Source organism: Elgaria multicarinata, chromosome 8 (assembly GCF_023053635.1).
Source record: "Elgaria multicarinata webbii isolate HBS135686 ecotype San Diego chromosome 8, rElgMul1.1.pri, whole genome shotgun sequence".
Classification (NCBI taxonomy): Eukaryota; Metazoa; Chordata; class Lepidosauria; order Squamata; family Anguidae; genus Elgaria; species Elgaria multicarinata.
This window is the reverse complement of record NC_086178.1, coordinates 94978771-95003596: the sequence shown is the minus strand read 5'-3', so window position 1 is coordinate 95003596 and position 24826 is coordinate 94978771. Positions and strand designations below refer to the sequence as shown.

General features: G+C 45.3%; 1 protein-coding gene across 1 annotated transcript in view; it reads right to left on the bottom strand.

Annotated features, from left to right (window-relative positions):
• The window catches only part of CTNNA3 (catenin alpha 3), a 902456-nt gene that overhangs the window by 244974 nt on the left and 632656 nt on the right, over window positions 1–24826 (bottom strand). The window lies entirely within an intron of this gene.

The window sequence follows — 24826 nt, the reverse complement described above, 5'->3', positions numbered from 1 at the left end:
GTTTCTCCTCAGCTGCCATGTGAAATTCATCAAACCAGTCCATTTACGTTCAAGTGCATAGTTCCCATATCAGACTGGTGTATACACACAACTGGAACATATGAAATCTTTATGGATCGCTGTTCATGAACACTTAAACAATCACATATTTCCTGCCTTTCTCTTTTTTTAGGGGGGGGTGTCTTTTGAAGCTTCCTCCTGCCCATCTCCCTTCATTTGTTTGTTTTGTTTACATATTTTGTTTTATTGACACATTTATCCCACCCTACTACACCCTACTATCTCACCCTAGGCTGAGAGAAAGTGACTGTCCCAAGGGCACTCAGTGAGCTTCACAGTGGAGTGAAGGCTAGAATCTGTGGGCATCGGCATCATCATCATCATCATCATCATCATCATTATTTTTAGTAGTAGTAGTAGTAGTAGTATCCTGCCTTTTACCCAATACTGGGCCTCAAGGCATGGCTAGACGAGAGGGGTGTAAGGCGACGATCTCACAATTTTATGATCATGAGATCACCCTCATCTACACGCGACACCAAGGCCGCCATTTTGGATTTATTTTTCTTAAAGGAGAAGATTTTTTAAAAAAAAAAATTCTAAGATTTTTTTTAAAAAAAACACCTCATGCTTCCCCCACCCCTCCCCCAGTGGGCACAGAGCTCCTGAGGAGCTCTGTGCCCCATGGCTGGCTCCTTACATTCCTTGTGAGGAGCCGGGACATACCAGTGATGGCAGTCTCAGGAACATCCCAAGACCACGGAAAAATTGGGGAAAACGTGTAGCGTGATATCCTAGGGAGAGGGAGGGATCATCCCTCCCTGCTCCCAGGATCCCCTGTACATCATGTGGACGCACAGGGATGATCCTGGGGCAATCCCTGGGATAAGCCCTCATCTAGTCATGCCCTGTGCCTCCCTTCCTTCAGATTAGCTTCATATCCCTCTTGTTTTTCTAAGGTTGGGCCAAGACATGTTACAGCCTGAGAGAGAAATACATTCTGCACACAGAGACACCCCACCCTAGAATAAGAATTAGTTGACAATTTGCCACCTCTTAGTGGCACACAATTTCTTCATTCATTCATAAGTTCAGTCATCTCTGTTTAACAGCTTTCTCTTCAGACCAAAATTTCACACATCATCCAACGTACCACCTAGAGAGCTTCAGCTATTGGGCAGTATAAAAATGCAATAAATAAATAAAATCCTCTAACATACTGATTACAGGCAACCTTTCGTGCATGCACCCATATCCATATAATTAAACAAATATTGCAGGTTAGGGTTCTAAACAATGGGTTGGGCAGAATCGTGGTAGTGATCCGCTTCAGCTCCAAATGCAGTGGTTTGCTCTGCATCGGCTAGAGTACATTTAAACCCTGAGAAGTAGGGAAGAACTAGTCAGCAGTGTCCCATGCCAATGAAAAACTCACACACATGCGCGCGCACGCACACACCTTAGTACAAGAGAAGGCCAATGCAGAATGGCTTTTGGTCATTTGAATTACATGACTCTGCTCTGTCGTTGTGTCCTATGCAGCACTGCCTGTGCAATGTAAACACCTCCTTGTGAGTAGGGATGTCACAGGAGACCAGAAAAGGGGGTGGAGTCTGGAGGACATTCCCACGCATAGCCTTCTGGACTCCAGTCCCTTGAACCCCATGCTTGTCCAACTTGGCAGCTTTGACAGTGGAGCACATTACTTCCTCTTTATTTTCTGTGATCATCATCCGTGTGAATGAAGAGGAAGTACTGTGGAACAGTGGGAGGGGAAAATGACGGTAGGGAAACATGATCCCCCGCCCCCCGGTCTGATGATCCACATAGTTCCTGGAGCATACTTGTATTGTCTGAAGTGCTGGGGCATGGATTTTCCAGTGACCACCTGTAGTCTGGTTTAGCCATGGCCATCATATTCATTAAAGTTACTGAGCATCTGCACATAAAGTGAGCAAACAGACATGAGCAACCACCAGGAAAATCAAGTTGGCAGGCCTGATATTACATCTTGTTAATTCTGAAGGAGGTGAACATCCGAACATCAATGAGTTGGGCAAGCGTAGCAGTCCCTGCTGGTCTGCCAAGCCACCATTTTGCATAAAAATGGTACCTCATCCTTTTTGTAGATGCCCATTTATGCAAATGGCAGCAGTAAAGGGCTCATCTACAAAAAATTACAGGTGTAAACAGTCCATTTACACCAGTAATTTTGGCCTTTTTACAGCTGCCATTTCCTAAATGGGCATATGGGGAAAAGGACAAGCCACCATTTTTACGCAAAATGGCAGCCATGCGAGGCATTGGGAAGCTGTGTGCCACTCACCTGCCTGGCAGCTTGCTCCATGCAGCAAGCAGGGTCGGATGTCTGGTGGGGGTCCAGCAAGTGGCAAAGAACCCGGACTATGGTGAGTTCGCTCATCCCTCATGATAAACCTACATCACAGCACAAGCAAGGATAGGGGTAGAGTAGCTCAAAAGACAATGCGGTGTGCTGCTGAACTGATGTGGTGGCACCAATGTGGGTCTATGCCTTCCCCCATTTTCCAGATAATGCTGCAAAGACCATGTGCTGTTTCTAAGATTACTACAACTAAAAATGCCCCCCAAAAATGTTTCCCAAACTTAGTGTTCATTAAAAGGAAATTGCCAGAACCAAGGGAGCCATTTGGCTTATTTTTAGGACTGCAGATAATCACTGTTCTGGCAAGAGATGTATATCATGACTTCCTCTGAGATTAAAAACCATCCTCCCTGAGCTGCAAAAAACAATAAGAACTATTGGATAAGAGGATAAGACAAGGCATTCCACAAAGTAACCGTGTAATTAAGGAAAGGGTAGGGTTGCCGATGATAACATGATCAAGCATAATACGTAGCATTTCTATGGGAGTTCTGAAGCTCCTCGCATACATTTTCTCAGTTAATTCCTACAATGATCAGGTGTGGTGTCAGGTTTGAAGGGAGCCTGGGGAAGGTGTCATCCAGGGACCCTGCAGCACATTCCCAAGAACTTACCAGATGTTGGGATGGCAGTTCTGATGTGTTCAATCCCTCTTTTTCCCTTCTTTTAACATTGGAGCCTGTGCTGAAAAACACCAGTCCAAGCAGCTAACTGAAATCCTCCTCTCCTTCCCCTCAACTCCCCTCTCCTTTCCCTCTGGGCCCCCGCCCACAAATTGGTGTCCCTCTGTGATACTGTGAGATTCTCTAAATGAACGATAAAACCCACTCCCTTACTGGGCTTTCTTCTTGTGGCACCATTCTGGGATTACAATGGGCACAATAAATATGCCTCTCCCTTTCCTGCTCCCCATTTTTTTGGGGTGGTTCCTGTGATGGGGAAGTTCCATATGTTCTATTTAAATAGCCACCAGATGCCATTGCAGGAACATTCCACTAATCAAGAAATACACCAGCTCTTTAACAGCAGTGTATATTTGTTACTGCACTTTTCATGAGTTAAATCTCAGTGGAACAAACCTCAAAAACAGCAGGAGAGGTAACGGAGGATGACAATGTCATGAAAAGGACCCGGAAACTTCTGTGAGTAACTGATCTTGATCGCACTATACACACCTGCTAACATTTCCCATTTCCTTGCTCTGAGCTTTTAAATATTCCTAAGTATATGCTTCAACTTAATGGTTTGAACAGCAGCAATCTCTCTATTTCTTATTCATACCTAATCAAATCCCCAAAGGGAAGTTGGGAGAAAGTATTGTTATAATCAGAGATGTTTTTGAGAGTCTGGCAACATATGATGGGTTTCTACATGTTGTCAAAGCACACTGAACTGCTGCATGCATTTGGTTCTCTTGTTGACAATAACAAGGGAACAGAGCACAAAATGGTAGCTAAACTACTTTTTCAAGGTCATTTAAAGTGTCATCTGAAAAGTACTGAAAAAGTTTTGCATCTCTCCTGACAGTGTTGTTGTAACTTTTCTATCAATAGCTAGAGGGCCCCACTCAATTCAGCACGTTTTTATGGAGACTAAATTCACCTCAAAACAAATAAATGAACACTTAAATTTTAGGTCTTTCCCTCCTTTGCTCCATTAGCATTATAAGACTGCAGACATCTCTGCTACGTTTTTTTTTTTAACTTCTTTTGCAATGTGAATAACAGAGTGAACATCACATCAGATTATGCATTGCTAAGTGCTATCCATTTCAGAGATGCCAATAAAATATTGTCAGAGGATAATGGCCATCTGCTGCTCCTACAGAATTGCTCAGGTGAAGACACTGATTTTGTGGAAATATTCTATTGTAACTGCTTTATGTCTGCAATACCAAGCCCTGACACAAATGTGATGTCGGTTTGCGTGGCTGTGAAATTTGTCCTCTGTGTCTTTGCCAGAAGGGGGTCAAATGGAAGCAAAGAAGCAACGTGGGAGGTGTGTTTAACTCTTTTCCTGCTCTAAATTGTCCACCAAGTGACTCTTCACCCCATTATTTCATTATTTCACAAGGAGAGTAGGCGGGAACAGATTGATAGGGCTATGACCCAAATTGGACCATGGGCACCCATACTTGAAGTGCTTTGTTTACCACCAGTGATTAGTAGAAGACCAGGCTCCCCGTATTTATACCAGACCAGGCCAATCAAGATGATTCAGACTGGCAACCAATTGTAAGGACAGAACCTGAAGATGGCTCTGAGTTGGAGCACACACAGTCCTGGAAAGCTCAGCTAGCTAGATCTCAGCTTTAAACCACAGCCTGGAATCCATGACAGAATATAGGGATTTAAAGGCAAGACTTGCTGAAGGGCAAGGAGTTAAAATACTCAGTGGAGCACTATTTGGAATTACGGCAGAAATGCATTTGTCATTAAATTCACAAAGTTTGCCAGCAAACATTCAAAGCTGGTGCTAGTTAATATATAGTTTGGGACCCAAAATGTAAAACAAGAGACATTTTAAAAGAAATAAGAAGAAACCATCTGGCTCATCAGTCTATTCTTCTCCTAGTGCTAACCCTCTTCTGTCACAGCGTCTAATCAAATGTTCTTGAACAAATTCACTATCATTGCCTGGGAGGGCATTCCTTGCTTATAAGTACCTCAGGATGAAAAACATATTCACATCTGTTCTGATTTTTGTGTTCTGTTAATTTTTGTTTTGCTGCTTCTCCCAATCATCTTTATTAAGCCTGAACACAATAATTTTGAGATGGCATCATCAATTTTCATTTCATTGCCTATCTTTTGGGTTATACGTCAATTTGGCTTATGCAACAAGGCCAGCTGAAGATGGAAAACATCTATTAGTTGATTAATCTAGAGAAAGAGTCAATAAAAGTACGTTGGCTGCACTCCATCCTAATCCACTATGAATCAGCTGTAATGTAAACAGCAATCATTTAAATCAACATTTTACCTACCTCATCAATATTTTTCTTATATTGCATTTTAATAATGATTCTGAGAGAGACAGACAGACATAGAGAGACGGAGAGAGACAGAGACAGAGAGAGAGAGAACACTAGATTTAGCACTCAATAATATGCATTATGGAAGGCGAGAGCAGGGGAGAGGCTTGAGGCAGCCATGTAATGAAACCATGTAAAGCACACAACAAGCATTTATATTTTCCCTCCTCTCCACTACCATTTTGTGCTTTACAACTGCTTCTACATTCCTGAAATGTTAAAGAAAAACATACTGTTTGCCAACCCTGGTAATAAAGAAGAAGAAGAAGAAGAAGAAGAAGAAGAAGAAGAAGAAGAAGAAGAAGAAGAAGAAGAAGAAGAAGAAGAAGAAGAAGAAGACATCATCTCTGAGCATGTGCAGTTTTTCATTTTAAACCCCCTTAAATCATGACTCCCAGAATAAAATGGGGTTTGCTTCTGCTGCCCGGAGACTAAACATATTGACTTGGACCTGAAGCATTTATAATAGAAAGTGATAGTACGTTCAAAGTAAAAAGAAGAAAAAACGTGCAGCTGCAACCATGTACATGCCTGGCCCCCTGACTCAAAATGCTTTTAAAGAAGAGAGAGAGGAGCAGCATCAGCCCCAGGGGGACCCAGCATGCCCGTGTTGCTTCAGAGCCTGTTTGCCACTGTCCTCTTCACAACCAAGCTGTGGGCACCCTGGACCTTGGCCCAAATGTCCAACCCTACCTGTTGTTTGTAAAACACTATGCATACAGATGCTAAATAATAGTTGTTGTTGTCGTCATCATCATCATCATCATCATCATCATCATCATCATCATCACAGTGATCCCCAAATTGCCCAAGGCCAGCATCTGCAATCATGGCAGAGGTGAATTTCAAACCAGGAACTTCTTGATACATAGCTCATTCTCTTAGCCAAAATGCTAACAAGAGTACTACAACAAGTGCAGATACTTTCTACCAGTATCCTTTTTTTTATTTTATTTTTATTTCCTCCTCTAGTTCTAATTTGGCCTTTTGAGCTGGCACTCAGTGCAGAATCCAATGTTATGCCCTCACCAATTCTCTTGCACCCCACAGATTCTGTGGCACAAGTGGTGGGTTGCACTGATTCCGTGGTGCAAGCAGGACCCACCGCTTGTGTAAAAGATTGAACGATACCCAGAGGAAGCCCTGAAATTAATAGAAATGTTTGTTTCTAGCTTGGGACTCGTCAGTGGGACTCCCTAATGTGGGCTCCACCAACCTGCCCCATTCCAGAAAATAACATTTATGCTTGTTTTCAGTGTCCCCAGATACACTAAAGCCATAGCTAGGTGGGGTGAAATTCTGAGGTGATCCCCGGGATTGTCCCTGTGTCCACATGACGCACAGGGGATCCCGGGATCAGCGAGGGATGATCCTTCCCTTGCCCGAGGATTTTACCCTACACTTTAGGCCCGCTTTTTCTGCAGTCTCTGGCTGAGCCCGAGACCACGGAATGTATGTGCGGGTTTTGTGGTTTGTCGCGGTTCCTCGCGAGGAACTGGGAGCCATGCACGGGGTGCAGAGCTCCTCAGGAGCACTGCGCCCATCGGGGTGGGGTGGGGTGGAGCAAGGAAATATTTTTTTTAAAAAAATCCCTTACCTTTTGATGAGCATGAGCGCTAGTGCGCATCTTCTTCTTTAAGAAAAACAAAATGGCAGGTGTGATACCTCTCCCTCTGAGGTTGTCGCGTGCTGCGTGTGAACAGAGGAGGAGGTCTCACAATAAAAATATTGCAAGATCTTCACCCCTTCATCCCGCTAGACCAGTAGGTCTAGCTTAGGCCTAAATCTCCATTCTGCAAGTGGTGGTCACCACTTGTGGACAGGAATTGGTGGGGTGCGTGAGAATTGGCAAGGGCTTAAGCATCCCAATGAATTCTGCCTATGACTGTACTGCATAACCTCATGATCTGTGTGCATAATACCAGGGACAATTCTGACGTTTGTCACCAAAGATCCATTCTGCTGTAACTTTTATCCCACAAAAATGGGAATAAGCTAACTTGCTTTCCCACCAGCACCTAATGCAAGGTAGCTGTCACCACCTAAGCAATTTATTTAAAACTGGGTGGAAAGGACTGGGTGGAAAGCTGGAGCATGTTCAGAGGAGGGCAACCAGGATGATCAGGGGTCTGGAAACAAAGCCCTATGAGGAGAGACTGAAAGAACTGGGCATGTTTAGCCTGGAGAAGAGAAGATTGAGGGGACGCATGATAGCACTCTTCAAATACTTAAAAGGTTGTCACACAGAGGAGGGCCAGGATCTCTTCTCGATCCTCCCAGAGTGCAGGACACGGAATAACGGGCTCAAGTTAAAGGAAGCCAGATTCCAGCTGGACATCAGGAAAAACTTCCTGACTGTTAGAGCAATACGACAATGGAATCAGTTACCTAGGGAGGTTGTGGGCTCTCCCACACTAGAGGCCTTCAAGAGGCAGCTGGACAACCATCTGTCAGGGATGCTTTAGGGTGGATTCCTGCATTTAGTAGGGGGTTGGACTTGATGGCCTTGTAGGCCCCTTCCAACTCTGCTATTCTATGATTCTATGAAAGCAAGGATGAAACTGATAGGTTAGTCCATTCCTAAAGCTTTCCCCATCCCCTTTAAGGGAGAGAAGAGTTTTGAGTGTTTGGCAGGATCTACAGTTTATATTGGTTTTGAGAACTGTTCAGGTCCAGGACACATTACATATACCATTTTCAAACTGTTATATCCTGCTTGGTGTGGACCTGGCCTGTGCCTGCATAGAGCACTTAGCTCATACATTACATCATTTGTATGGTGGAGAGGCGGGGAGCATGCTGGTTCTCCAACCAGGAAAAGCTGAGTAAGCAACTGGACCAATGGCTCTGACCTTAGACTTCTGCAAGGGATGCTTTAGGGTGGATTCCTGCATTGAGCATGGGGTTGGACTCGATGGCCTCGTAGGCCCCTTCCAACTCTGCTATTCTATGATTCTATGACTTCCTGAAGTTCAAACTGACAGGGGCAAAAGTGACAAATATTCTGTGCACATCTCCCTTAGTTCATCTGGTCACTTTCAAAAACCTCATTGAAGCCCTCCAATGCAGTCACAAAAATAACATGCATCCAAGTAGCAGAAGGCTTTTATCGGATGGAGCTTTTAACTCAAATCAACAACAACAACAACAACAACAACAACAGAGCCAGAGAAAGGGAACTTCATTTAAGAGGAAGAAAATATGCATTCAGGGACATATGAGAAATAAAGAAAGTAAAATGCCACTGAAGACATTTATCTTGTTTGTTTAGACAGTGGAAGATTGGGCCTGTTATCATTTACATACAGATTGTCTATGCGAAATAACCCTCCTGTTCCTTCGCTCTCCTTGGAAAGAGGACATGCAGGGATATGAACTAACAAAACTTTCAAATGTGTCAGTTAATTCCTTCCCCTCTGTTCCTCCCAGACTGAGACTCCTAGGGTACAGTATGAAACTCAGAATGGGGCAGGAAATCCTGGATCTATCATCATTTCCTTACGATACCCTGGAGATCCTTAACTTATCCCAGAGCAATTATATGCAACCATTTTGTTGTCGTTGAGTTGTGCCTTAGAATAATGAGGATAACCTCATTAATGCCCTGTGCATTTGCTATTAAGCTCACCAGTGGGGAATTCAGCAGAAGTCTCTCTTAGTCAATGATTGGCTTGTGCACATAATATATGTCGACAAAATAAAATATATCCAGATGTTTTGTTTAATATGTGTTCTAAAGACCTCAACTAAAGTTTTGTTGAGGAAGGAATTGAAATGCTTGCAGTTTGCCCAGGGTTGCTAAGGTTCTACCACTTTATGCAGTGAATTTCAGCTCTCTGGGAAATAATTAGGATGATCACCGCCTTCAATATAAACAATATGTAATATCAGGCCTGCCAACCTGATTTTCCTGGTGGTTGCTCATGTCTGTTTGCTTACTTTATGTGCACATGCTCAGTGACTTTAATCAATATGATGACTGGGGCTGAATCAGACTGCAGGTGGCCACTGGAAGATCCATGCCCCAGCACTTCAGAAAACACAAGTTTGCTCCAGGAACTGTGGGGATCATCAGACAGGGGAGGGGTCATGTTTCCCTACCGTTTCCCCCCGCCCCCACTGTTCCACAGTACTTCGTCTTCCTTCACATGGATGACAATCATGGACAATAAAGAGGAAGTAATGTGTTCCACTGTCAAAGCTGCCAAAGCTGGCCCCACTCATGGCAAAAGGGGAAAAAACAGGCAGGGCAGCATCAGTGGGCAAGAGATGAGGTGAATTTCACATTCATTCCCAGGTCACCTTTGGGAGTGGAAAAGGACCAGAGAAAGGGAAAGGCTTTTCCTTTCCACCTTCTATCCCACAGAGCTCCTCCCCCTCTACTCAGCTAACTTCAATCATCAAGGTCCTTCCCCAGGGAGCAGTGCAGCCTCCCGGTTCAGTCCCACATCCAGCTGCAAAGCAAATCGTGCTTCTGGGACGGCAGCTTCCTCCTTCTTTCACACACTGAAGAGGCAGTAAACAAAGACCAGGTGGGTGTTTTCATCACGCTGCTTTTCCTGCATACAGCAGGAAATGGTGGAATGTTTCACTTCAGAAAAACTATGGGCCTTGCTAGACCTGGTGGAAAATCCGGGGGAGAGGAGGAGAGACCTCGCATTATGAATAATGCGAGATCTCACCCTTATTCACACACAAGCTGCAACGAGCTCTGGAGGAGAGCCGTCGTGGCCACCATTTTTTTCTTTTAAAGAGGCACCAGCAGTGCAGGAGCCAGGAAAGGTAAGTGGGTTGTTATTGTTTTTTAAAAAATTATCCTACCCCCCATCCACAATCTCCCCACCCTGGCCCCATTCTCCTTCCCCCCATCCACGATCTCCCCCACAGCCCCGTTCTCCTCCCCCCCGTCCATGATCTCCCTGCCCTGGCCCTGTTCTCCTTCTCCACACCCTGGCCCCATTCTCTTTCCCCCCCATCCACCACGTCCGATGGCCCCCCGCCCGATCGCCCCCACCCGCCATGCCCGCCCAATCACTCGCCCGCCCAATCACCTGCCCACCATGTCCGATGCCCCCTCCACCCCCCGGCTGCGATCTCCCCATCCTGGCTCCACTCCTCCCCCATCTCTCCTGCTGGGTCCACTTCCCCCCCCCCCCGGCCCAATTTCCCCCCCAGCCCGATGGGCACAGCTTCTCCCGGTTACTCACAAGTAAGCCACGTAGCCAGGAAAAGCCGTGGAACCAGCTAGACCTTCTGCAGCCCTGGGCTCAGCCCAGGGCTGCAGAAATACCAGGCCACAAATGGTGCCGGTTATCCTGGGCCAAGGGAGGGTTTAGCCCAGGCTGACCCCAGGATCCCCTGTGCATCATCTGGATGCACAGGGGTGAGCTCGGGTATCAGCTCGGGCTAAACCCTTGTCTAACAATGGCCCATGTCAGATTTAATGGGGTCTTATTCTGTCATGGAAAGAAGACCAGAAGGGGCGGGAGGTGTACGGGAGGCAGACGCTGTCATGAGAGGAAGCCACGAAAATCCATAAGTGCACAGTAACAAGTCTGCAATAAAACACTGATCTCATGGAGCTCTATAACCTCTGGGCTCAGTGTTGGATGGAAGATTTTCAAGGTATGAAATTGTGGCTGTCTTCAAGCAAATTGCTGAATTTAAATGGAGGTTCTTTCTGGCAGGAAAAGGGGGTGAAGGAAGCTACCCTCTGAAATTCACCCTTCAGCATTCTCTGATTTGGACAGATGCTTGGTGGGATGGATGGTGTTGGCAATGCACTGGTTCTCACTTCACTGATCTGCCCTTCCTTCAGAGTCCTGCCCGTTTCATAGGCCTGCATGAGAAAGACACCTCAGTCTCATCCGGCCCAGTAATCTTTGTGTCCAGTTGTGCAGACTAGATTGAGGGATCACTGTTAGAGTTTTCAAATCAAAATTATCATTGACATAGGAAATGGAGGTCTTTGAGAGAGAAGTAGAGTGACCATAAGCTTGGTTTTGCCTGGACAAGTCTGGAAAATGGAGGGCAAAACTGGATCCAGGGGGGGAAGTCCCATATTTGGGGGGGGGGGGAATCCAGAAAAATCGCAGTGGTAGAGGCTGGAATGGCCCATTCTGGCACTTCCAGAAATGGGCCTTCCCAGCCTCTCCCACAGCTCATTGAGGCCTTATCTTGGCTGGCACAATATCGCCGGCCAAGGAAAGGCCCAGATCGCCAGGTTAAAGGGGCTGGGAAGGCTTGTTCCGGCACTTCTGGAAATGGGCCTTCCCAGCCCCACCCCACCCCCATCTGGGCCTCTGCTGGGTCATTGCCATAGTAACGACCCAGCAGACACCTGAATGTACCATGGGAGGGGCTGGAAAGGCCTGTTTCTGGAAGCACCAGAATGGGCTTTTCCTGGCTCTGCTGCTGCAATTTTTCCAGATTTTCCCCCGGACCCAGTTTTGCCCTCCATTTTCCGGACTTGTCCAGGCAAAACTGGGCATATGGTCACCCTACTTCTCTCCCAAACTCCTCCCTTTCCTATGTCAATGACAGGGGCATCAATGATAGGTGTCCCTCCCGCCCCTTTTCACCTAACTCTAGGACTGTGTATGTTTTTAAGACCAGTCAGAGTTTTTAGATGCATGTACGTGAGTGTTTAAAAACACATGTAGACATATGTAAGTCATCTTTGTGGCTATGGGAAACACCATTGTAACAGGCAGGGTACATGCACCAACTGTATCGGCCATGTAATGTGGATAGTTTCCCTAAATTATTTAAGTATGAGACAGCCACTGCAAATTAAGTTTAATGAATAAAATTTAACAAAATGACACTCATGTATAAAAATAACTCCCAGGATTGTTTCAGGCTATAAAAAGATGAGCATAAAGCTAAATCAAATAAATGCATCTTACATCATGCTTAAAAAGCAATGGTATTGACTACATGATTTGCAGGTCACAAAGTGAACAGGGGTCCCACTAGTATGCAACCGGTTTTGTTCCCACAAATAAAAAAATACTGTATTTTTATTGGAAAACTTCATTTCATCATCTGATGGTTGTGATGACAGTTACTTTATTTTTCAAATCCATAACTGGATCTCATTTAAATCACACTGAGGTCTCAAAGGAGAGTTGGGGGAAAAGAAAATGCAGGAAATAATCTGTGAAGCAATTTTGTAGATGGCCAGTGTCCTGTGAGAAGGGGATTGATTGCCTAAAGCAGCTGTGTTCACTCATTGTGCTTGTTTCACAGTGCCTCCAGAAAGGTCAGCATTACCTAGCATGTGGCCATTCTCTTTAAGGTTCCACAGCACAAAGAAGATTACAGCAACCCACCCACTCCCCACCACCCTTTTTTACAAGAGGCATAACTGACTTATGGTAAACCACAGATATTCCATAAGGGAAGCTAATTAAGAAGCTTCAGGCCCTTCCCCACCACCACCAAGAAAACCCCTCCCCAATCTGGTTTCTCTGAAGCTACCTAGATATACAACAAGAATATATGATGTTTTACATCCAACCCCTTCTTCCCTTCTCTGGAGTGGGTATCCTAGCTGGTGTTATATCTTTCTCTGACAGTAATTTCTCTCTTTGTCTCTCCCCTTCCTAAGGGTACTGTCATAAACCACTCAGTCCTCTTTTCCTCATATCATAAATTTATTCCTCTGTGGTATGTCGTTGTTGTTTTTTAAAAGCATATTAAATTGTAGTCTTCTTTAAATCTCGTTTTCCTCAAATGTTCTCCCATAAACTCATTCGAAGATTAGGCACATTTGAAATACCGGCAGAGTGTTTTATATCTGAAGTACTAAGTACTTCATGAGTGACTTGAGAATGAAGTAGTTGTTTATAAATGGAGGATTGTGAAAAGTGTGACAAACTTTTAGGAACTCAAGTTCAATGCTGATGACCTCCACAGTCGCTCCCCCAATGGCAACAGGAGCCTTTTTGCCCATGTCATTCCTGTATTATTGTGTCTAGCATGCCACGCTATCGTTTGTGTGACAGCAGGAACATGGCAACAAGGGACTGACTACCATTGCAACCCTGTTGGTTCTCCTGGACTTCTCAGCAGCTTTCGATACCATCAACCATGATATCCTTCTGGATAGGTTGTCTGAGCTGGGAGTTGGAGGCACTGCGTTGCTTCGGCTATTGCGCGGTAGAAAAATGTAATGAATAAATAAATAAATTGCCTCTGCTGGAGCCTTTAAGAACTGCATTAGAAAGAGAGAGTAGGGCACTGGAAAGATAATCTTCTGCGGTATGTAAGAAATCTTGTTGCCATTTCGTGCACTTGGCACTTTCAGAGGAACTGGTTGCTGGTTATATTATGTATGAATGCCTGACTCCACTGGAAAGTTTCAGTGTATTTGGCTCTAGCTTACACATTTTGGGGGCTGTCTTCATGGTGCCGAGTTGATGGTCACCTTCCACTGGGCTCCACCCTCAGGCTGATCCCGGATTGGGGCCACCGAGTGACATTATGCAACAAAAGCACCATGTTGACATCCCTCCCTTTGAAAACGTCAGGGTAAATCCCCAACTTTTTAATTGTCTGGACTGATGTCATTATTATTACATGAAAAGACTGGTACTAGGGATGGGTGAGAATTTTGTTTATCAGTATTTACCAATATTCACAAATTTCTTCATATTCGGGTCAGTACGAACTTGAGATAGGGATGTTTCATTTTGTTTTTGATCAGGATTTACCCAGTCACAACTCCCAGACTGGACACAGACTTGAACACAAGCTGCATCTCCAAGCTTACCATGTGATCCGTGGACCAAGGTAAAAATGCATTCCACAGCCCGCGTAAATTTGACAAATGTGCATGGGAAAAGGCGCACTTAGAAGAATGTGCACAAAAGCACTGTAATCCATGGGAGACGACCACGTACATTTCAAAGATGTGCACAAGTGACGTGTACATTTCGGAAAAACACATATGAACATAACACATGGATTTTCACACGAAAAGAAAAACAAAAGCAAAGATTGCAATCTGATACCAACTCTGAGGTGGGATTTGGAAAAATTTGAGGAGCTCAGGTTTTGCTTGTACACACATCCCTAACTGAATGAGGGGAAAAACTGAAATGGACAGATGCACCCATCCAGGCCCAGGTCTTTGAATGCTTAGTTCTTAAAAGCCTGGGTTTGAACCTCCATGTATTCAACCATCTTAGTTCTTAAATACGGTTGCCAACTCCTTTTTTTCTGACAGTATCCTCATCTTTAACAGCTGCTTGGCAAAGCAGGAACATCATCATCTTTTCCATGCTGGAAAGAGCTGTACCTATTGCCTTTGGCCAGCACAGATAGGTGAGAATTTCATATTTAGTTTGTTTTGATAAGAATTTACCACAATTCACAAATTTCCTCAGTTTGGGGATGGAAAGAACTTGAGATTCCCAAAATCCAAATGCAGAAGGAAGCAGAACTGACAGATATGTCCACCCCTAATGGACACTAAGCAATCTGTTGTAGTGACGCACTGATAAGTGTGTTTGCTTTTCTGTTGTAGCTCTTGTGTTGTGAACCACTTTGGCACATGCTGTGGGAAAGTGGCATCCCAGTGAAAGTGACGGTGATGGATGGCAAGCTAACCAGACTGTTATACAGGGATGGAAACTTCTGCATGAATGTTGACAAATATCGATGCAATGATTGGGATTGTAGTTCTTGGGGACAGGCTTACTTCCTTCAGATTTTCCCGAATACTTGGAGTGAGGTGGGGTAGGGTTACCAGGGGATTTGATGATAGGCTGGGGCAAGTGTGGGCAGCCCCACTACCTCTGTTACTGAAGATGTGGATTTGTGAGTGGTATATGATAGGATGCACGTGCACATATGGTTAGTCTTAATTTTGGTATGTAAAGTAAATGTTATTTTAAATTTCTGCATTGCTGCTTGTTTTTATTCTGGTTGTACTTTTATATTGTTTTTTTATACCGTGGTTTAGGTTTCATACTTTAAATTGTACTATATGGTTTTAATTTTTGTGAACTGCCAGGGGAACTTCAGCTATTGGGCCGCAGTATAGAAATGCAATAAATAAATAAATAAATAAATAAATAGCCCAAAGTGCCACAGCCTGAATGGGGCATGAGCAATACTCCCTTCTGCAAGCCCTCGAGACTTGTCCCATTCTGGAACTGGTCATTTCAGCTAGTTTCCAGTTGTGCTGGCCAGCTTGAACTTCCCATTTGCTAACACTCATTCCCGTCAGCACTGTAGGAGCACTGAATATTGCCCTTGGAAATTAGAAATAATTAACCATATATTTCCCAACTAAACAACGAGCAGGATGTAATGCTAAAATACTGCAGTAATGCATAGAGGGTAAGTAGAACTGACATCTTCATAGCAACAGAACTAGGGCCTTGCTAGACCTACCTGATAATCCATGTGGGAGGAGGGGCCAGTTCACATGTAGGCCCCGTCCACACATAAGACGCGACGGGGCCAAGGGAAGCCCCATCGCATCCGCCATTTTTCCCTTAAAGGGGCCACGTGCACAGGAGCGCACCACCGGAAAAGGTAGGTTTTTTTTAAAAAAATAGCAACCCCTGCCCCCCTGCCCCCGATTCCCCCCCCACAACCTCCCCTGGCCTCCGATCCCTCCCTGTCCCCACCTGCTGTGTCCTGCTGACGCCACCGATGTCCCCAGCCGCCCTGTCCCACTGCCGCCGCTGCTGCCACTGTCCCCAGCTGGCTTTTCCTGTTGTCGACATGTCTGGCCTGTGATGCCTGCTTAGCAGGCATCACAGGCAGGACATGGTGACAGGGATCGCCATGTCCTGCAGGCCGGACATGGCGACAACAGGAAAAGCCGGCTGGGGACAGTGGCGGCAGCGAGACAGGGCAGCTGGGGACAGTGGCGGCGGCAGCAGAAACAGCAGGTGGGCACAGGGAGGGATCGGAGGCCAGGGGAGGTTGTGGAGAGGAATTGGGGGCAGGGGGGCGGGAGCACTACAGCCCGTCCGTCGCTTTTCCCAGCTACTCATGCGTAAGTGCAGTAGCCGGGAAAGGCGGCGGAACGGTCCACACGCCCGCGGTCCTGGCCTCAGCCCGACCTGAGGCCGGGACCGCGGGAAGAACCACGCTACAAGCGGTTTCTGTTAGCGCGGTGCCAGGGCGGCTCGAGCCCTGGCTGAGGCCAGGATCCCCTGTGCGTCATCTGGACGCACAGGGACGAGCACGGGCCTTGCACCGTGCTAAACCGTGGTCTAGCAATGGCCCTAGTTATTAGTACTATCAGTTAGTTAGAACTGGAGCAAAAGTAACCATTCAATACTTCCAAATCACTCAAGTACTATTGCACTTCAGCACATCTTTAAGACATGAGCACATATGCTCACATTTATCTTGTGACAAGTTAGTAGTCTGTATTTACCCAAAGATCAGAAGGTTGGGGGTGGGAGTGAGCCAGTTAATTTGGGTTTTCAAATGTCGATATTATGTGTTTTTATTGTCCTGGCCTAATACTTTTCCTCCAAAAAGAAAATGAGCAATAATTCCAAAGCACTCCTATTCTGAAGGCTTTTTAATGTACATAATCATTTTTAGAAAGTATGCTGTATAATAACAAGATATTTCTACAGAGTCAGACTTAATGTTATAGGTATTTTATGGATTAACTACTTTAGAGTTTAATCTTTTATTACTGCTACCAACAAGCCACATTCAGACTGTAATATTTAAACAAAAGACATTGAATGATTACTTATTCCTGCCATCTTTCTGTACAGCTGTACTAAAAGTAAACCTAGAATTAGCACCATGTGGTGCACTCATCTAAAAGCTGGCTTTATAGAGGAAGAAGAATGTCAATCAAACCTCTGAACCACTGATGGAAAAGTAATTGCAAAGAAAAATAAAGATAAGAAAGCCCACCATCTCAATAATCTTGCTAGCTATTGTCTATTTACAATATGCTGTGCAATTTGCTTTGAATGTCTTGAAATTTTCAGATTGCTATCTTAACGTCTGCAGCACGTCCAACTAATTTGAAACGTAAATTGTCATAAATAAAAATGTACTGTCATGCAACCTGATTAGCACAATTCCTTTAGTTAAAGTACATTTGTGCCAGTAGTCAGTGGAACATTTTTTATTCCACTTATTTTTTATTCCATTTTATTTTAGTCAGCAAACACCTGAGGTGCGCATTGACCATAAGATTTGACATGGACCCTGGTTCACCACTTCAGAAAATGGCCTGGTTCAGAGCCTTTCCACTTTGACTCGGGCTGAGATTCAGAAATACATGGCATCATGCCTCCCAGTGTTCATCTACACCAAGCAGGATATTCCACTATGAAAGTGGTATGAAAGTGGTATATAAAAGGCAAGAGCCACACTATTGCTTTATATCAGTATTGAAGTGCACTGCAGGATCTACACTACTGCTTTATAGCTGTACTGAAGTGCACTGACAACTGTTGGGGCCCATGACACATCTACACCAAGCAGGATATAACACTATGAAAGTGGTATATGGTATGTGTCAACAGTTGTCAGTGCACTTCAATACTGCTGTAAAGCAGTAGTGTGGCTCCTGCCTTTTATATACCGCTGTCATACCACTTTCATAGTGGAATATCCTGCTTGGTGTAGATGAATCCCCCATTGACTATCCTGGGAAATCAAACAATAAGATATATTTTTTTCCATTTGTCAGTATTGGATGATAGCTGTAAGCATAGTAGGAAGGGATTATACCTGCCAAATTTCTGATTTGTGCTAAGCAGGTAGGGGTGTGTGTGCGTGTGTGTTTCTGGGCAGAATTGGATAAAATATGCAGGGATAATAGCCCCTTCTGAGGAGATCAAGCCTGCCAAGTTTGAGCTGAACATATACACGTATTTTTGTACAAGAGCAGCCTTTATATTTTGAGGGTCTCCAAAAGAGCACTTGCTTATCCTCCTGTGTTCCTTGTGCAGCATTGTTCCGAAACTGGCAGACAGCCTAGAAGTGGCTCTAAGTAAGTTACCTGCAAAGATTCAGAACGGTAGATGCAGCAGTTTATGAGGAAGGGAAATCCTCCAATTTGAGTGGGGGGTTAGTGATTTGCTTCCCCTTTCAGCCCCTGCTGTGTTTTTCGGGCAATTTGTATGAAAATGGTATAATAATAATAGAGGCATCATCAGGTAAGAAACCCACAAAATTCTGGAAGGATAGGTGCAGGCTGCTAGGGAGTTACGATTGAAAATTTGTTTGAGGCTCTTTTTTAATAATGCAGTTTGGTGGTGTTAGAAAGATTTTTCACTGCAGTAAAAAGTTGAAGAAGAGGATTGATTTAATAATTGACATGAAGAAGAAAAAAAGAATTTTGAAATCATCAACAAACAGAACTTGAACCTCCCCCACCCCACTCCCACCCCAACACAGCACCTCTAACTTCTTTGTTTGCTACAGAACAAGGAAGCTAAGAGGCACAGTTTGCTACCCACAATCCCTTCTCCAAAGCACAGTGATTGGAAAGCCCCTTGTAACATGTACCCTATGATCAGAAGGCAGGACCGTCTATCATTCAACCACACTCCCTCCCTTCCCTCCTTGTTTACAGAGAAACAAAACTAAAAGACACTATTTTTTGAGACAGGCTGTCTGAAGCTTGAATTGCACAGGAAGCTTCATTCAGGGTCCAGCTTCAGAAGGAAGCCGCTTCACCTCAGGAAACACAAGGAATCATCTGAAGGGTTTGATAACCCTCCAGTCTTTGGCCAAATCTGACACACATCCCTAGCAAATACGTAAAACAACATGGTGCAAATTGAGCTTTTGCTGACACAACACTTACAGCTTGACCTTAGCTGTTCAGTTTATTTTGGATTTTCTAATAAAATGTTATTTTATGTGATGGTACAAGCTATAACAGACATACAAGAAGAGTAACTGGACTTTTATCTTTTTTCAATAAAACCTAGCATCATTGCAAGTTTTCTTAATCCCAGAGCACTAATTGAACATCTGAAATTATACAGCAGCTGTAAGTCATACACAAATTGTATCTCAGATGGATTTGTTAGCAAGCATTAGCAAGGAAACTCTCCTACGTACAGGCAATGTAGTTTTAACTCAGAGATGATGTTCCCTGAATAGAAAACAACAACAAATATGCCATTGGTTTAAGGAAACAAAAAAACCTCTTCTCAGTTTGCACATTAAAGAAACAAAGACATTGTTTCCTAACTATCAAGAATGGAGATTACAATTTCTTCCCTCAATTAACCTATGCTAGTCCTGTAGAAGATTAAAATAAAACAATGTATAGGATGTATACATTTACAATCTTCATCTCATTCATTCACTCAATGGCTTGGATGCATGCATGCTTTTCCAAAAATGGAACGGTTCAGTGTGTTCACAGAAGGGCCTTTGATCTTGAGGTTCCCACTGGCAGAAGGTGGGGAGCAATTTTCTTGGGATATGTGAGAATTTTCATTTATTTTGGATGAGCATTTGCCTCCTTTGCACCCCTGAATGCACACAAAAGCACATTTTTGGGAAGTGCTCACATATTCCCAAGCTTGCATTTACATTTGAAAAATGTGTACGTTTGAAAAATGCACACTTATTAAAATTTGCATTTGGGGCAAAATTTGCATTTTCTTGCATTAGTTCATGGGTGGGGATATGCATTTGGGTGCACACTTTAAAAATGTGCACCCCAATGAGCACTTTTCCCATTTGAACAACGACAAGAAAAGCTCACCATCCAGAATGGAAATGTGGCAAACCAAGCTTTGAGATGAAAACTGGAAAAACTCGGTAATATCGAGCTTTGCTGATTCTCCCATCCATATTTTCACTGATTCCCCCTTCCACTTACATTCCTGTTGGCCACCATCCACTAGAGGCTCCTCCAATTACCCCAGAACAGATTCTGAAGAAAGAATAAGCTAAAACTACACACCCTCGTCCACCAGTGGGAGCATCTTGGACCTCTGGATTCAAGCCAATTGTATAGTAGGGCAGTAAGGCTGAAAAATAGAGACAAATCCAACCCAGAGTAAAGTTTGCTTAAGATAGGGATATCAGCAGGCTTCAGCACCCTTCAATCTGTGTTGAAGTATTGCTAGTCTCTTCATTAACTGAGCTTGTGAGTTCCACCATCTCTATGTACAGCGTAGCTCCCTTGCCTTTCAAGCACTGGAGGCAAGCTGAAGCAACAACAGCAGCCCTTGGGAGAGCTACCATGATGGTTGTGCCCGATGTTCTATAACCCAGAATGTCAGGGTGATGGAGAAGGAGGGAGGGAATTGGGGGGGGGGAGTTCCCTCTGATCCTCTCCTGGTGCACTGCTACAGCAGTCAGGAAAGGGAAGGGTGTGTTTTGGAGAGTAGGAAACTGATTGGAGGGCTTTCGGGGGATTATGAAGGATTGTGGGGACTGAAGGGCATTTTTTTCTGAGCCCTCAGATTGGCTCAGAGGAATGATTGGAAATCATTTGATTATATATAAGCAGGACAAAAATCCACCTGGACCCACGAGGGCAGCAGACGCCCCTGCTTCCGGCCCTCCCAGGCCCTGACAGACACCCCCGGTGGATTTTTGTCCCATCACACCTGTAGGACAAAGAGGGTGCAGGTCCAGGTGGAAATTACTTTTGCCCCGATTTGCACATGCATTGTCCTTTCCCCCACTGCGGTAATGGAGTCCACCATTAACACAACAGGGGAAATTGCATTTGTCTTACCCCCTCGCTGATGGGAGTCTTAAAGGCCCTATCAGCTGGGGAGTGGGGAGAAATGCAATTTTCCCAAGGCTGGGGAATTGTGTATTTTTCCCTTCCACTCTAATGGTGGCAGCCTTGGGGAAATTGAGTTTGCCTCCCCAATCATGGCCTCAAATGCCCACTTGAATTAAGAGTGCCTTTAAGGCCATGCTTGGCAAGGGAGGGAGGGAGGGAGGAAAAGCACACTTTTCAGGGCCTCCAGAAAGTGTGCAATTCCCCCTGCATAGTGATGATTAGGGGTGTGCACGGACCCCCCGCTCCGCTTCACTTGCAGATCCGCCATTTTCCGGATCGGGCCGCTCCACCCCGCCCCCGCTCCGCCCACTTCCGCTCCGCTCCGCTCGGAGCTCCGGATCCGGATCTCCGTTTTCCCCCCCCATAGGCTTGCATTGAAAGCTAAAAAATTATACAACTTTTTTTCTGTTCAAGTTAGAAACCTCACGTTTGGCACCATGACACCTCATGGGGGTATACACACGCACGCCAAGTTTCAAAGCAATCCCATCATCCCCTGATTTTTGGGGAATTTTTGAAAATCGGGCACCCCATTCACACCCCTTTCCATAGCACCGTCAATTTGCACGTTAGAAACCTCAAACTCGCCACCATGAAAGCTTATCCAGGGATACATACGCACGCCAAGACTCAAGGCAGTCCCATCATCCCCTGATTTTTGGGGAATTTATGAAAATCCAACACCCCTTTCCATAGCTCCGTCAATTCTGCACGTTAAAAAAAAACCTCAAACTCACCACCATGAAAGCTTATCCAGGGATACATACGCACGCCGAGACTCAAGGCAGTCCCATCATCCCCTGTTTTTTGGCGGGGCTTAAACCTGCAAAATTTGGAACTTCCAAAACTCCAAGTGAGCGCAGGAAGGACTTCTCCCCTGAGTCAAAGCCACACACACACAACATCCCTGCGAGGTGGGCAGGGGAGGAGGGAGGGAAGGCAGGCAGGCATGCAGCTGGCATTTCTGGGGGCATAAGGAGGTGAGCCAAGGATAAGCCAGTAATGCATATAAAATGGAATAAATCAATAAATAAACAAAGGAGGGGTGGAATTAAAAGCAGCAGTGTTGCTGAATAAACAGCAAGAAGATTTTTTTAAAAAAGGCTATATCTGTCTTTTACCAGCAATAGGGGGACGTGCCCGGGGGAGGGGGAAGCAGCTGCCAGTTCAACTCAAGACAGCCACCAACAGCTCTGAGATTAAGAAGTAAACGCTCACTTCAACTCATAACAGGCATCGCTCCACCACTAAAAAGTGACCATTCACTTCAACTCATGATAGGCATTGCTCCACCGTTTTACTCTCTTTGGAAGGCTCTAATGGCCTTCCAGTGCAGGAGAGAGTGGGGGCACGTCCACAATGAGATGCCCTAGGGGAGCTCATCCCCTTGCACCACATCTTTTCAGTTGTTCCCCAAAGTTAGGGTGGGGAGCAGTGCTGTGTTTCTATCCCTTATTCTTGGCTTAGTATATGATTTCAGGTTGTGTTTGTGCATTTGGTGGGGCTACTGTGTTAAAAAACACGGGGAAAAGCCCGTTCAGATGAAGAAAGAGAAGTTTCCCAGAATCCCAAGTTACCTGTTTTGCCTATGCCCTCCTCTAACTTTGGGATCATCATGACCGGGAGCTGACTCTGCCCCTCAGCCCTTTGAAAAAGGTATTTTTCCCGCCGATTTTTTAAAAACTTCTAGCGCGCGACCCGTACGACGCAGAAAGTTGAGAGTAGTCTCAAAATGACCCCCATCCACGACTCTCTGTGCACAAGAATTTTCAGAATGATAGCTTAACCCCCCCCCCCCAGTTATCCCCGATTCTTTCCCTCAATGTAATCCTATGGGGGAAAAGCCGAAAACGCCGTTTGGGCCGCGCGGTTGACCCGATTTTCAAAAAAATATAGCACGCGACCCACACAACGCAGAGAGGTGAGAGTGGTCTCAAAATGACCCCCATCCACGACTCTCTGAGCACAAGAATTTCCAGAACGATAGCTTCAAAAACAACCTAGTTATGCGCGATTATTTGCCGCAATGCAATCCTATGGCGAAATGTTTTCAAGATGGCGACCGGAGCGCTCCGCCTGAACTAGGAGCTCCGAAAAATGGTCGCTTCTCTTCGCCTTGCTTCTAGGGGTCCGCGGTCCGCTCCTACTCCGCCTCTGGGTAAGGCGGAGCAGGCCAATCCGCTACTGCTTCTACGCTCCTAATCGGAGCGGATCACACCCCTAGTGATGATATGCTGAGGGAATTGCACTTTTTCCAGAGGTCCCAGAAAGTGTGCATTGTTTAGCACTCAGCTGAGCCAGCTCCAGGAACAGGGCTGGCCAGGCAGCGCTCAGTGAACTTGTGGGGCAGGTGCCCCATGAGTTCTTCATTCCCGAGAGAGAGAGAGAGAGAGAGAGAGAGAGAGAGAGTTGAAAAAGCTCTTTCATATCTTGAATCATTTCCAAGTTAATCCAAGGCCAGTTTGAGTGAGCTCACCCATCTCTATCTTTAAAAGTGGTCACACTATCATTATGCAAAGGTTGTACAACATTACTGAATGTCTCTTCAAGGTGTCCCTGGTGATCTTCTGAGGGACCACAGGGTTTCCAAGAACATGGTTTGAAAACCACTGACTTAAAGCTATTCCACAGCCACTGCAGGGATGGTCAATGTAAAGGAGTGTGATGTCACGTGAGCCTGTGGATATATTTGTGTACTGATGTTATGTTTCATGGTAATTAGATCTAGAGTGAGAGCGGAATGGGTGACAGAAGATAGGTCTTTGCAGAAGTCTTTGCATAGGTGGGATGATCGGCTGAGTGGGTGGGTGTGAAATGGCATGGGCTATATAAGCAGGGAGCTGTGATTCTATCATTCAGAGAGGGAAACGTTTAGATACATACTAGGCTCCGATTAGGAGCGTAGAAGCAGTAGCGGATTGGCCTGCTCCGCCTTACCCAGAGGCGGAGTAGGAGCGGACCGCGGACCCCCTAGAAGCAAGGCGAAGAGAAGCGACCATTTTTCGGAGCTCCGAGTTCAGGCGGAGCGCTCCGGTCGCCATCTTGAAAACATTTCGCCATAGGATTGCATTGCGGCAAATAATCGCGCATAACTACGTTGTTTTTGAAGCTATCATTCTGGAAATTCTTGTGCACAGAGAGTCGTGGATGGGGGTCATTTTGAGACCACTCTCACCTCTCTGCGTGCTGTGGTTCACGTGCAATATTTTTTTAAAAATCGGGTCAACCGCGCGGCTCAAACTGCGTTTCGGCTTTTCGCCCATAGGATTGCATTGAGGGAAAGAATCGGGGATAACTGGGGGGGGGGGTTTAAGCTATCATTCTGAAAATTCTTGTGCACAGAGAGTCGTGGATGGGGGTCATTTTGAGACCACTCTCAACTTTCTGCGTGCTGTGGTTCACGTGCAATATTTTTTAAAAAATCGGGTCAACCGCGCGGCTCAAACTGCGTTTCGGCTTTTCGCCCATAGGATTGCATTGAGGGAAAGAATCGGGGATAACTGGGGGGGGGTTTAAGCTATCGTTCTGAAAATTCTTGTGCACAGAGAGTCGTGGATGGGGGTCATTTTGAGACCACTCTCAACTTTCTGCATCGTACGGGTCGCGGGCTAGACGTTTTTAA